The sequence below is a fragment of the Arvicanthis niloticus genome, chromosome 4, assembly GCF_011762505.2.
Source record: "Arvicanthis niloticus isolate mArvNil1 chromosome 4, mArvNil1.pat.X, whole genome shotgun sequence".
Lineage (NCBI taxonomy): Eukaryota > Metazoa > Chordata > Mammalia > Rodentia > Muridae > Arvicanthis > Arvicanthis niloticus.
In genome coordinates, this window is record NC_047661.1 from 59,070,134 (window position 1) to 59,084,793 (window position 14,660).

The following is a 14,660-nucleotide window of genomic DNA, read 5'->3' on the forward strand; positions in this document are numbered from 1 at the left end:
GTGGCACATAAACCAGGTGATACAGACAGTTCTTGCCCCTGCCATGGGCCCAGAGACCAAGTTATACAATAAGGGCATAGAAAGACAGTCAGAAATCCACCTGCCTCTGCCTCTCAAGTAAGACTCCAATAACCAGACAACATGGTCTGTCTTCACAGATTCAGATTTAACAGGTTCAGATGATTTGGCCAGTCTATGCTGGACCAAGTCTAACAGATTTCTAACACGCCAGCAATGAACAACCCAAAAATAGACACACTGCCATGAAAGCACAACAAGTGAGAGTACAACAACCGCTGCCCTAGGCTGCCGTGGCCATTTCTGACCTTTCCTCTCTGCCCCATTGTTAACACACAAAAAGACTAACAAAAACCCATCTCAACTGCTAGTGCCAGCCGAGAGGGATTCCACATCCTCTCTGGCACCTAGATGAACCCCCAGACGTCTCTGGGGGGTGCAGCAGCTAGTGACCTCACAGCACGTCTGCTAATCATTCGTTTATCTCCTAACGAGACAGAAACGGTTTACTGCCCCTCACGAGACAGAAACAGCTGCCAGTTCAAACCGAAAGTGCACTTTTCAGAAACCAAATAATTCAGACAGATGGGCATAAACAACTTCAGACAAACCCGGCACATGAGAAACCAGACAATTTCACACAACAACCAGACAGACAGACAGACAGAAAACCGTGGTGTTCCCTTACCTCCAGGTGGGTTCTTGGATTAGAGTGGTCGCAAAATCCAGGATGAGCTCCCAAATGAAGACCCCCAAACTAGGGAGACCCTTACTCAAGTCTCAGGAAGTCTCGACCACCTACAAACTCCAAGACACCATAACTGGATGCAATCAGCAGAGGATTATTGGGGAGAGTTGGCTAGCCAAGGTCAAAACTGCTTGTCCATGCAAGAACAGAATTTTGACCAAGGCAATTCTTATAAAGGTAAAGTTTTAATTGGAGCTGGCTTATAGTTTCAGAGGCTTAATCTATTGTCACCATAGCAGGAAGCATGGCAGCACACAGACAGACATGCTGCTGGGGAAGGAGCCAAGAGTTCTACATCTTGATCTGAAGACTGTCTCCCAGGCATTTAGGAAGAAGGTCTCAAAGCCCATTCTCACAGTAAGACACTTCCTCCAGTAAGGCTACACCTCCTAATAGTGCCACTTCCTGGGCCAGTCCCTTAGAACTTGACTTATAAACAGTTGTGAGCTGCCATGTGGGTGCTGAGAATTGAACCTGTGCCCTCTCCTGAGCCATCTCCCCGGCCCTTCTGTTTTCATCTCCATTTTGATCTTTTTCTTTCTTGTCTTGATATACATTTCATTAATGTGTTTCAGATGTTCCCATTGATTTAGTGATTTAAAGGTTTGTTGTTATTTTGTTTTATGCTTTGTCTTGTTCTTAGATAGGGCCATTTCTCTTTGAATGATTTTTTTTTCCCCTTCAGTTAACAGAACATTCCAAAAGCTTGGAATGTGTCCTGCTATGTTCTTTGGATGTGTCTGATTTGGGATCTGCTTGGCATATTGCTGCTAGGTTTGGGTGGCTTTCAACCAGGCTTTCAACCATTATTCTTCTGAAGGTTTTGCCAGCCTCTCTTGTTTTCTTCCAGGACTCAGATAAGAATCCTCACCACTGAAAGGTCTTTGACTTCTCTGTTTTATTTTATTGTTCACATAGGTAATCTCAGCTGTGCTACTGTCTGGCTCAGTTTCTTCCCTCTGTTTTCACACTGTTGAGTTCATTGTACTGTTGTTATTGTATTTTTTAGTTCTGAACTTCACATTTATGTCTCTTTGCTTTCTATTTCTTTCATGAAATTTTCTATTATCTGTTTCAAACATGTTAATCATGATCATAAAACCATTTTCATGACAATTTTCTTAAGACCATTGTCAGATACTTCTAGTATTTCTGTCTGCTCAATTTCGGCATCTATGCACCATCTTTTCCCCCCATTCAGACTGAGAAATTCTTTGTTTTGGGGATCAATTTTTTTTAACTGAAACTTCAAAGCAAAGGTGGCTCAGCAGTCAAGAACGTTGACTTAAATATTCCTAAAATAAACTACCCAGTGTCAGCCTCTTGGAGTTTGCACCAATACCGGCTACTGAGTCATATTGAACTGAACCAAATTCTTATCTCTCAAGGGTGGTTACTCTGCCAGCTTTGGTGTTAGCAGAGACCCATAGTGTGGCTGTGTGTGATCTATGGTGAATCAAGGAGAACCTCAGCACCTTCACACCTGACCAGCAGCTAATCTATTTCCTCTCCTTTTCTCAGAGTCCTCTGAAGATTACTTTGGTAGATCGTCCAGCATTCCCAGTCACAACTAAAGAATTATGACACTCCAAATCCTCAGGCTTAAAAACAAAGAATCTGCAATTAGATACTACAGTCACAAGAGGTCTCTTCCAAACATGCTTCTTATATTTTAGCTAAGGAAGACTTGGGTTGTATAAATGGCTTGGCTATTAAAGTCTTGGCTCACAACTGAAAATATAGGAGAAAGAGTAATTTTCAGCCTTTTCCAAAAACAATTCTGAAGGATTTAATTGCTGTTTTATTTCAAATTTCTAATATGTTGGAATTCTTCCCATTTTGTCTTTTAAAATTCGGATTTTTTTACAATGTTTTTAGCAAAAGCAAATAAAATATTTTCTCAAGGTTACATTTTTTGAGGATGCTTGATCTCTCAAGTGGAGATCAAACTGTGCCTTGCCATATGCTGCTGCCCTGTTTCAGGCTATTGTGTACTATGTGGCTCTTAGGCTATGCTTACCCTGAGTTACCCCCACATTTACAAAGCAACAGTTGTATCCATGTGAATAGAAATTTGGAGACAAAAACGAGTCTGCATCTAATTGTTCACAGTGACACCACCACTTGCACCATGATGGTGCCATCTATGTAATTTTACTGAAGCAGACTGGAAACATTGGTAAATGGCTATACTAAAATCTTATCAGAAAACAAAAACAAAACATGCATGCAGACACACAAGGCCAAAGAGGGATGCATGAATAAATCACATAAAAGGAAAGACCCCTAATACCTCAGCGGCAGAAACAATACCAATTTGTTATCCGAACTTCCGATTTATGTATTAGTGACTAACAGGCAGAGAACTCCCAGCTGATCCCAGGGCTTCAGCTCAACCCAGTTCTCATGCCTCGCATGGCCCACTCAAATTGTCATTTATCCTCATCTTTGCTGGTTGTGTTGATCGGTCCTGGGCCTCACCTTGAAGAGTCCAAATCCTCTTGTGCTTCCAGTAGCTCTCCAACTGGGTTCATTAATACCTTCCCTAAGCACCTGCATCAGCTCTCTGCCTCAGCCTGCAAAAAAGCCTCTTTGAACTCAGCTATTCTGCACAGCAAAATGTGTGATTTGAGTTAATCTTAGCAATTAAGATCAGAATAAAAGAAGCTGTGATTGCCAGTGGCCACACTATCAAAGGAAAATGGACTGACTTAGTAAATAGCAACACAGACACTGAAGAAGCTTGTAAACTTATTGCTATTCATTAAATTCTGACATTGCAGAACGACACCAATGTGTCTGTTAGCGCTCTTGACAATAAGAGAAACTATAAGCTGATGGAAATAGCCATTATTACCACTCAACATGATGGGCTTGGCTTTGACACATTCTGTGCATCAAAATCGCTTAAGGAAACGATACTACTCTCAAAGAGGTTAACATCTAAAATACCTAGTAAATTTTTAAATAAGGTTTCAGAAGTTTGAAACTGTTCTGAGTTGAGTTTAGAAAGACAGATTAAGTTTTTGTGAATGTGCTTAATAACATCACAGGTGTAGCTCAGTCTTTAAGCCCTTGCCTAGCAAGTGTGAGGTCTTGGGGTTGATTCCCAGCACTACCATAAAGTACTTAGTGTATATTTCAAGTAGATAGAAAGTTGGATATTTTTATATGTTCCTACCATGAAGAAATACAAATATGTGGTAATACTTCTGTCAGTTACCTTGTTTAATTATTCTGTAATGTATAACATGTGCCAAGATGTCACCACATAACTCATAAATGGTATACAGAAACACAACTCTGGCCTCAAAGGGAATAAAAGTTTCTTCTGAAACCAAATATGAGTTGCCACGGCCCAGGAACACAGACTGGGCAACCTCCAATTTTTTTTTCTCAATTAAATCATTTGAAATGAAAAGACCCATTTTAAATCTGGATCTGGTTGGTTGGTTGGTTGGTGTTTTTGATTGTTTTTGTCTTTATTTTTCAACCAGGGTTTCTCTCTGTAGACATGGCTATTCTAGAGTAGCCAAGACAATATTGGCTTTGAACTCTGAGATACAGATGATTCTGCCTCCCTATCCTGAGTGCCAGGATTAAAAGCATGTGCCACCATCGACTGGTTTAGCACAGATCTTTTGAAGTGGGAAACTCCACCTTTAATCTGGTGTCTATACAAAGGACATGGAGGAAGGCAGCATTTGCTTATTTGCCTAGTTGTGCTCACGTTCACTGACCTACTTTTCCATGATTCTGATGTAAACTCAAGACCAGCTGAGACATCTAGTTTTGTGAATGGAACAACTGCTGGATTCTTAGATCTTCCACTGGTAGACAGCCATTGTTGGACTTGCCAGATCATAACCTGTAAATCATTCTAATAAATCCCCATTATGTATATTCATTCTGTTCTTCTTTAGAGCTCTGACTAATGTTATTCTGCTTTTCTCTGCTCCCAAGAGATAGCCCGAGCCTTATGGCTTCCTTTTCTTTCTGCTCTGGACTCTTCCAGATGCTTCTGGATGTTCTTTCTCTTTTATCAATAATAAAAAACTTCCCTCCTAATCATGGAGCAGTCATCTGCATGGCTTCTTTCCTGAGCCCCCTCTCGGGCTATTAAAATAAGCCAAGTGGTGGTGGCACATGCCTTTAATCCCAGAACTCACAAGGCAGAGGTAGGTAGAGTTCAAGGCTAGCCTGATCTACAGAGCAAGTTTCAGGACAGCCAGGGCTGTACAGGACTGTCTTGGTGGGGAAAAATAAAATAAAATAAAAAGAATAAGAAAACATAAAAATACCCAGACACAGAAAGCATGCCCATTTGGAGGGAACCTACTGGGAACTAAAAGATGGTAAGCCAAGCTTGATGCCTTAGGTTTGTATCCCCGGAATCCACATAAAAGCAAAGCCAGACTCAATAGTGCAGTCGTCGCCTGTGATTTCAGCATAGCAGTGAACATGACGTCAAGGTAGAAAGTTAGGACTTTTAGCCAGTATTGCCCTACGATCTTCATACACACACTGTAGCAGACATTTGTTCATACACATATGCTAACACACACACACACACACACAGAGAGAGAGAGAGAGAGAGAGAGAGAGAGAGAGAGAGAGAGAGAGAGATTGAGATTAAAAAGAAGAGTCTAATGAAGTTGCAATAAAAAGATTTACAATGAGCCTAAGGATGGGAAGTGATGCATTAAAAATGTCCATAATGAGAAGCATTCTTCATTAAGGCATGGATTCTAATAATAATAATAATAATAACTATAAAAGAAACTTCTTCCAGGGCAAAGTGGGTGGTATAAGTTAGACGGGTAGGAAAAGATGGGAGACTGGGAAAAAAAAAGAACTATTTGTGGTAGAATTTGGAAATACTCATAGAGTAAAAGGCACCACAGTGGTTGATGTGTATTACTTCATAGTACCCCACTTTGTTAAAAAAAAAAAAAAAAGCTTAAGGTACTGGCTTGAAAATCATTCAAAAGCTCATTGAAGCACAAGTCTCTCCTTGTGGCTGCCACAAAAGGGTGGGGACTTCCTTTCTGAGCGGACAAAGACAGATTTAAAGATAGGGCAAGCCACCCAGCCTTCAGAGGCAGGAAGGTGGGGCTGGTTCCTCAAGGGCTCCAGCTGGGAAAGTCTCTTTGATGGAGTCAAGTGCAGAGGGGTGGTGTCTCTGTGAGCCACCGGAGAGGAAGGAAGTTCTCTGAGCCATTGTGAGAAGTGAAGGTTAAAATCCAAGGCTTAACATGCAAGATAGGATGGTTCCTTTCTGCAATGGGGGAAGAAAAGAATTTCATATACTTACAAATATTTGGTGCTGTTTGGGACTGATAGGGGCAAGTCTATGTATAAATTGCTTCCTCCAGAGCTAAACATTTAAAACCAAATTTCAGATAAAATAAATGTGTTTACTGTATTGCACAATGTCCCTATAAAGACTCTGGTTTGGGGAAACACTGATAGTCAAACATTATAATAGAAAGGAAATGACATGACTACTCAAATACCTTAGGTACAACCCTATGCTGGAAATCAATGACTAGGTTCGGCTAACAGTAAGTAAAATTATGCTCATAAATGGCTTTGTTTTATTTTGTCAGTGCTTGGGAGCAAAACCAGGACCTCTTGCTTGCTAGACAATTGCTCTGCCACTAAACTATACACCACACTTTCAGCCCTTCAAATATTTGAGTCACTAAATTAAGCTTACTTGGTAAGTTCCAAGGTCTGAGATGTCAAGGACATGTCCTTGGGTTGCTGTTATTGAATATGTGTGCTACTGTCATTTCCATTCATAGGAAATTAGTACGACTCATCCATTTTACTGAGTGAGCATTGGGGGAACTGAAAGAGAAGGAAATCTCTCAAAGATGCAGCTTAAAACTTTTAAAGGTTTGCATTTCCGCAAACAATCCTCAGACTGATGTGGCTGCTTATAATAGCACCAAAGACTCATTAAAATCTCTTGCCTCCCAGCCAAAAGAACAGAATCTACCTCTGGGCAGAGACATACCATTGTTCACTCTCTTAAGACTTAATTTAGTTGGGCTAGTGAATGCCTGGCTAAGAGATTACCCCCTCACCAAGTGTTAAAGAGATGGAAGGAATAATTAGCCTTTTATGAGAGAGTCTATTTTTGCTTCCCAGAATTTCTGCCTCTTGTTGGGGTTCAGGAATTGTCACTCAAACCAAACAAACATTGATCTCAGTTAAGCAAGAATATTTTATTGATGCACACCATAATACTCTATGTCCAGGACCGCAAAAAGAGCCTTGGTGTTAGTCTGTTCTCAGAGTAGGCTTTTTATAGGAAAAAAAAAAAATAGGTTCAAAAGCTTAAAAGGCAAGAAGTGGAGAAATTGGCTTACTAGGCAAAATATTATCAGCTAACCTTTAGGCTGAGATCCAGAGTAAGGTAAGGGAGGGGGATGTGAATTGGTGTCCAACAGGGACATTTCAGAACACTGAGATAACAGAGCAGGGGTATTGTAATCATAACCTTTTGGCTTATTAGTAGCATTCTTTAGTGTCAGCTACAAAAACCAGTGAGCTCATACATAGGTGCAAAAGGGGCTGCCCGGTGGTCAGCTCTGACTCAAGCTGTTTGAGACATAACGGTTCATACTGACCTTTAAATTTATAGGTCCTACGTAAAGCTGTGACATACATTTTTTCCAACCTACTTTAAGAAGGGTTCAACCTCTCCTCTTGCCCACCACTCACTAGAGGGAGTGGAAGAGAAAAGTTATTAGGATATAGGGTAAGTGGACCTGAGCCCCTTCTTCTTCTTCCTCTTCCTCTTCCTCTTCTTCCTCTTCTTCTTCTCATTCTTTTTCTTCTTCTTGCTCTTGTTCTTCTCATTCTTCTTTTTCTTATTGTTGTTGTTGTTGTTGTTGTTGTTGTTGTTGTTCTTCTTCTTCTTCTTCTTCTTCTTCTTCTTCTTCTCCTTCTTCTTCTTCTTTTTATATGTAATGACTGTAGTATTCAGTTTATTACACAGATTAATCATTCTTGAACGTACAAGCTCCAGAGGAGCAACTGGGTCTTTAAATATACACAAGTATCTTCATCAAATAAATTTTCACCCTTACATCGAAATAGGCCTAAAGCAGTTAAAAACATAAGAAAAATAAAAGCTATTAGCTATGTATTAACTGAGAAACCATACACAAACCAAAGATTATGGAAAGGGGCTAAAAGGAGGAAAGCTGACAGGCCTGGGAGATGTAAAAGTGTTGGGAACAAAGCCCATCACACTTTATATACTAACAGCTCCAGCCCATTTAAATGTTGCTCAGTTAAACATAGACCTTAAAATACAGCATGTAGTTTAATCTGTTTGGTCATAGCTTTTGCCTAAATTGTAGGTCCTTCAGGATGAAATGAATACAGAAACAGCTTCACGTTCTTCACCTTGCTTTTTATGACTATTTGAGATTAGATGGATTCCACTTAAGGACAATCTCCTACGGCCACTGAAGCTTTTTCCTCCCTTTCAAGCACACACTGTGTACCCACTACCCCTCATATATTGCCATTATCCAAAGTTAAGTCAATAAGGAAAGCTTTTAGTCTCACACCTAGGTTACGCCCGAAGAACTGGCTTCTCGAATGCACACTTCTCTGCTAGGAGGCAATGTTGGTACAGAAGTACAGTATTTCTAGTTTGTTGTTCCAAATATGTACACGATGCAGCACTGCTGTGTCAGGTAAACATGTGCACAGGGGAAGATGAGGCGTGGGCCCATAGAAAGCAGTCAAATGGAAATCAAAAGGACTTTCTCTCTCTCAGAGTTTGCCTAGTTTTATTTGTAGAGGTTATCCAATAATTTCTTTAAATACTTTGCATACTTCTGAGTCCATTCCTGAGCTATTGTGTTGTTCTTGTCTCTATCTGTTTTGTAGATCTGAACAATCTCAGGCACTAAAGGATCATCTTGATTGGGATCACACAACAGAGAACAAATGGACAAAAGTACCTTTGAAATAGTGCTGGAGACCACTGCAACCTTAGAATATCAAGACAAATGCTGCCATTACTGTTAATATTTAGATGATAAATTCCTGTTGTAAATGCAACTACCTTAGGTGGTTTGAGGGGTAATCTGTTGGGAAATGAATTGTCAAGAAATAGCCCCACCTTGGTAGGGGCTATTATTTGGCCCCATTATTGTAGCCTGCCAATGAAACACTGAAAAAAAGTAGAAAAAAAAGTCACCATGTTAATTAACAATATGATAATGACTAGTTTCTATGGGCAGGATGAAGACTAAACCAATTGAATCCAAACCATTAAAGAAAGAAGAGAGAAAGAAAGAAAGAAAGAAAGAAAGAAAGAAAGAAAGAAAGAGACAGACAGACAGACAAGACCCCAGTCTTCTTTGTGAGCAGATCAGTTCCATAGCAAACACCAAATATAAATCAGCAACTGTAGCTCAGTCCTCTCAGCCGGCAAACACCACACACGAACCAGCAGATGTATTCCAATCCTGAAGAAACCACAAGGCTAACCAATGAACCCAAGGCCGTAGAAATGGAAAGAAGCTGTAGGAACCTCACTAGCAGTTCTTTGGCAAGTTTCTCTCAATGGCAGCATTACCACAAGTGGAGCTCAACAACACTATGTAAGGCAAGCCAATACATGTGTGTCATTAACAAAGAATAGCAAGTCAGAGCAAACCAAACCAATGCTCCTCCCATTTTCTGTGGGGGTCATATTTATACTCCATTATCAAGAATCCTTCCATGTATCTGCTATATCAAAACATCCTTTCACCTCTGTCTGCTTCAGGAAAACATCCTTTCACATGTCTGTTTTAGCAAGGCATCCTGTGTGCCTGAGCAAAACATCACTTGACATAACTGACTTACCAAGGAAACTCGAAGTTTACATTTTATAAAGCTTTGTGGAATTTCTTAAAATAGCAAACCTCATCCAGAACATTTAGAACATACATAACAAAACAAGGTATGTGATCATCATGTCTTTGAGCCAAGTCACTTCTCTATGTCAATGACAGGCAGTCATGTTACAGGAATAATATGAAATAGCTGGCAGGCATGGAACAAAATGGGGGGGGGTAGGGTGTCGTCAGACCATAACACATCCCTACCTCAATTCCTAAGAGCCACCATGAGGTTCTGTTGTTCTCTCCAGAAAGGCTTAGTTTTCCTTTATCCCCACTTCTCTGTTTTCTATTTTATGTTGGTGAGAATCTAAGTATGCTTTCTCTAAGAAAAGTTACTTGTGCTCACCTGATGTAATTGTCATCTTGTATACTTACTACAAACAAGTCCACCCTTTCCAGTTTTTTATGAACTCTGGCTGGCTGGTTCAACTCAGCTCAAATGCCTTTGCAAACTGACTGATTCCATCTGGCTTCTCTTTCAGCTTCTGACTGAATTACTCTGCTCAGCCTCAAACTGACTCTGGCAATCTGTTCTAATCTTCTGATGCTTCATTCTCTGGCTCATCCTGCCTTCACCTGTATCTAACTTGTTCTCTCTAAAATCTGTTTTTGTAGCACTGTTCCTGTAAAAACTGCCTCTTAACTCCACAAACTGAACTGCCACAAACTCCACTCCAATGCATGGCCTCTCAATTCACTGACTCAACCAAATTGCTTAGCTCTGAACTGACTGCTTTGAACTCAACTGACTGGCTGAAGTCAGAGATTTGCATGTCTCTGACCTTGAGTGTTGGGATTAAAGGCACATATACCATGCTTGGACCTGAGTTTTTCTTTACCTGGAACTTGCTCTGTACCAAGCTGGCCTTGAACTCAGAAATCTGCTTGCCTCTGTTTCCTGAGAATTAAGGCATGTCTGTATTCCAGTCAGAATATCCATGTTGCTGGATTAAAATTCCTCTACAGTATGACTTTGGGCTTTTTGGATCTTTCTAATACTCTCCTTTCCTTGCTTACCCACCATGCGGCTGATCCCCGTGTCATTTTCATTAAGCAGCCTGGCTTTATCTTTCTCTCTTAAATTCTCACCTATGAATCTATTATGAACTTGTCTCTAAAACTCACCCTTAGTGGTTCATGACTTTGATTAGAATTTGGCAGGGTAAGAACCCCTAAGCCTTTGGCTGAGGATGGCTCTGGTAGTCACCAAGTTTCCAGGAAGACACCTCAAGGTTACTGAATCATTAGATTGAAGATAAGCCAATGGCAAGGGCTTTAAGCTGACCACACCGCTAAAAGGTACATGATACTAAACAGAGTTATTCCCTTTGGTTCTAAGCTGACCACTGAAAGGCAAGTTCTCTCCCTTTCTGAGAGTCCCTCTGTCCTAATTTTATTACTGTTGATGCTATAAAATATCTTGACCAAAGGCAGCTTAGGGGGCTTATTTGCTTTACAATTTCAGGTTAGTGTCAAACTAATTTGAATAGTCATCTTTTCTTTATGTAAGCTGAATGACATATTTCCTTATAGTAATCTGAAACTGGCTAGCAAAGTGTCATTGAGGTCACAAACAAATATTCAAGCACAATGGCACACACATAAAATCCTAGCACTCAGGTGACTGATGCAGAAGGACCACAGGCTGGAGAGATGGCACAGCAGTTAAGAACACTGGCTATTTTTCCAAAGGACCCAGGTTCCATTCTCAGCATTCACATGGCAGTTCACAACTGTCTGTAACTCCAAGATCTGACATACATCCACAGACATTTATATGCAGGCAAAAAAACAATGCATATAAAATAGACATAAATATTGAAGAAAAAAAAGAGTTCAAGACAAGCTTGAACTACAGAGGAAATCTGAGACAGCCTGAGCTACATAGTATGACTCTGCTTCAAATAAAACAAAGCAAGACAGAAGAATATGACCAAATGTTATTAGAAGCAAGAAGAAATTAGGTAAGAATCTTAAAGAAGGAATGAGTGGACAGAAAAGAAAGCAAACAAAAAGAAGAATGAAAGGAAAGAACAATTATATAGTAGAAAAAAAAAAGATAAACTACCATACATAGGAAAATATACCACAATGATTTACAGTCATTTAACTGACTGATATTTATTCTTATATTAGCCACATGCATCAGAAATAATACTTGTAACAATATTACTATTATCTCCTGTAATAGGAAATCAATTAGAGTCATTATATATAATGTAAAGATCAGAATGAAATTGTTGTCTCTGGAAGTACTTAGAACTTGAAGAAATTATTGTAGAAAACAGTAATTGTTTTCTGTAATCTATAGAGCTGTTTATTCTGAGGGGGTTTTATGCCCTTTGCATGATTTTAGTCACAAGACAATGTTGGCAAACCTGGAATGCCTTGCATTATTGAGTATTGCAAATAGTGCATGATAAGGACTGAAATTGCAAGAATGATTTTAGTCAACACTCTAACTATTCTCCTCTCTTTTGTCTCTAAAAGTTTTGCTAAACTATAAACTTTGTCTCAAGATTTGTAGGGCTACTGTTAACTCTTCTATCTCAGAATTTTTAAGTTTATTGAATGTGGTTTAAAAATCTGTAAAAATCCATGACAAAAAGTTAACTCAAAACTTGTAAGGAAAGGTTGATAGTTAAAAAGTGTTACATAGGTAATCTTAAATTGCTATAGTATATATGTATGTAACTAGGATTCCGCTCTTGTTTAGAAAAACTAGGTCTGCTAAGCATACTGCATATATAACTTGGATTCAACTCTTGCTTAGGAAAATAGACTTTAAAAAAAGGGTGATAAAAGGAGGTGTACCTGCTGGGCTCACCTTGTCTGATGACCTCATCAGGATGGAAGCAACTATAAAGCTGGCAGCCATCTTTAACAAAGTTAAGGAGAGTGCATGCCTGTGATTCCACCACCATCTTGATTAAGATGATCACATGGTATAATTCAACTTAGGGACAGCACCCATAAAACGTTTTATCCTACTGAGGTCTCTGCTTATCATTCTATTTCCTTTTTAGACTAGGGAGGCAAGAGCATGTCTCCAAAATACTTGGGATAAGGATGAAATTTTTGTATGCTGAGTTTTGTCATGAGAGTGAAAATTTTAGATAAAAAACAATATATGTTTGATGACTAAAGTATATTTAAGTTTTATAAATTCCTAAGCTTAAAACGTACTCAGGTGGGTAGAAACTAAGTGATATATTTCTTTGCTGTATTCAACACGAGGCTTCTAGAAAAATTTAGGTAACAAACAACATATGTTTGGTTGTTTGATAAAGTTTATAAACCACTAAGATCTGTTCAGGCAATCAGAAACCGACTTGAAGATATATGTCTAGCCCTTTGTCTTTGCTAACTTTGCTAAGATTTGACTATTGGGAAAAAAATGAGTCATACAAGAAACTGAGCTATTTTATAAAGGGACACCATAAGAGAATCAGGAAAGTAAGATTCTGTCTCTCTGTGAGTTGCATTTATGGTTTTGTGAAGTTCTCAGTCTCTCTATGTGCTGTACTTATGGTTTAAAAGATTTTTAATTAAATTTTCAATAAAAAACCTTTAAATATTTATTTATTTATTTATTTATTTATTTACTTATTTACTTATTTATTTATTTATATGAGTGCTCTGTTTTCATGCACACCAGAAGAGGGAATCAGATTCCATTACAGATGGCTGCAAACCATCACGTGGTTGTTGGGAATTGAACTCGGGACCTTTGGAAGAGCAGCCAGTGCTCTTAACCTCTGAGCCATTTCTCCAGCCCTCACTTCAGATTTTAAAGGCTCAAACTTAACATGGATAAAATGATAAAATCTTAATCTCATTAAAGCTACTCATTGTAAACTGTTAAAAATAATTAAGACATGCAAGTTAATGGCCTTATAAATGATCAATTTCTTTAATGTTCTCAAAGCTATGTTTATAGTCATGCTAAGTCCAAACATAATTCATTACAGGGATATATTTTATTTACCCTTCTGTCAAGGGTAAGCCTGAAGCTAATAAAACAAACAGAACAAGTAAAATCAGGTATACTTAATAGATTAGATGATGCCTCTCAAACTCCTCAGAGATCTGCCAAATATGGCATTTAATTAAAAAAAAAAAAAAAAAAAAAAAAAAAAAACTTCCCATGATAGACAGAAATGCCAGAGCCTAGAGGAAGCCTTAAGGTCTCCTTCAAAGAAGATGATAAGACAAAAATAAATTTTACTGGGCACTTGCTTCAAATGTGGTAAATCCAGCCAGTGGGTGAAAAGCTGGCCTTCAGCTTACTTGCCACCAGGACCCTTGCCTGAATTGTGAACAAGGACACTGGATAATCGATTACTCCTCTGTGCCTAGGTAAAGTTGGTCAATCTCTCAAATTCCTCATCCACAAGAAAAGCTCTTAGACCTTCTGGGTCTGGCAACTTAATGCTCCCCTGTGTGACAGCCAAAGACGAACAGTTTCTGTTCCCAACAAAGTCATTATGGTCATCATGGAGGAGCCTAGATAACCTTGCAGGTAGCGGGTACGTCTTTGTCATTTAATGGATACAGAGGCCATTTGGATTATACTTCCTGCTCAGTTTTCTCCTCCTCAGAGCTCCGATGATGACTGATGACTGGTTGTAGCTTTTTCAGTTTAACAACACCAAGCAAACCAGCTTCTCTTCCATAAGGATGCAGCACCCTGCTCAGGCCATTTCATATATAAAAACAAGGCTTTGCTTTTTCTAGAACTACTAGGTCTCCTGTTGACTCACAAAGAAGGTTTAGAAGTAAAAAATCAAACTCAAGCTATCATGCTGCTATTACTAACTAAAATTTTACTTTTTACTATCCCTTTATCTAAAAGAATCTGCTTTTCAATGACTGCTCTCAGTAATCACCTAGGCCTCATGGTAAATGGTTGGATGAAAGTAGAAAGGGTTTAAAGTTTTTGAAAGTTGTGAGGATCTAAGAAAGTGGTTTAAGGT

General features: G+C 39.1%; 1 pseudogene; it reads right to left on the reverse strand.

Moving 5' to 3' along the window:
• Nucleotides 1-8,580: 8,580 nt before the first annotated feature.
• On the reverse strand, nucleotides 8,581-8,961 carry LOC117707344 (ubiquitin-conjugating enzyme E2 D3 pseudogene; annotated as a pseudogene).
• Nucleotides 8,962-14,660: the final 5,699 nt, after the last annotated feature.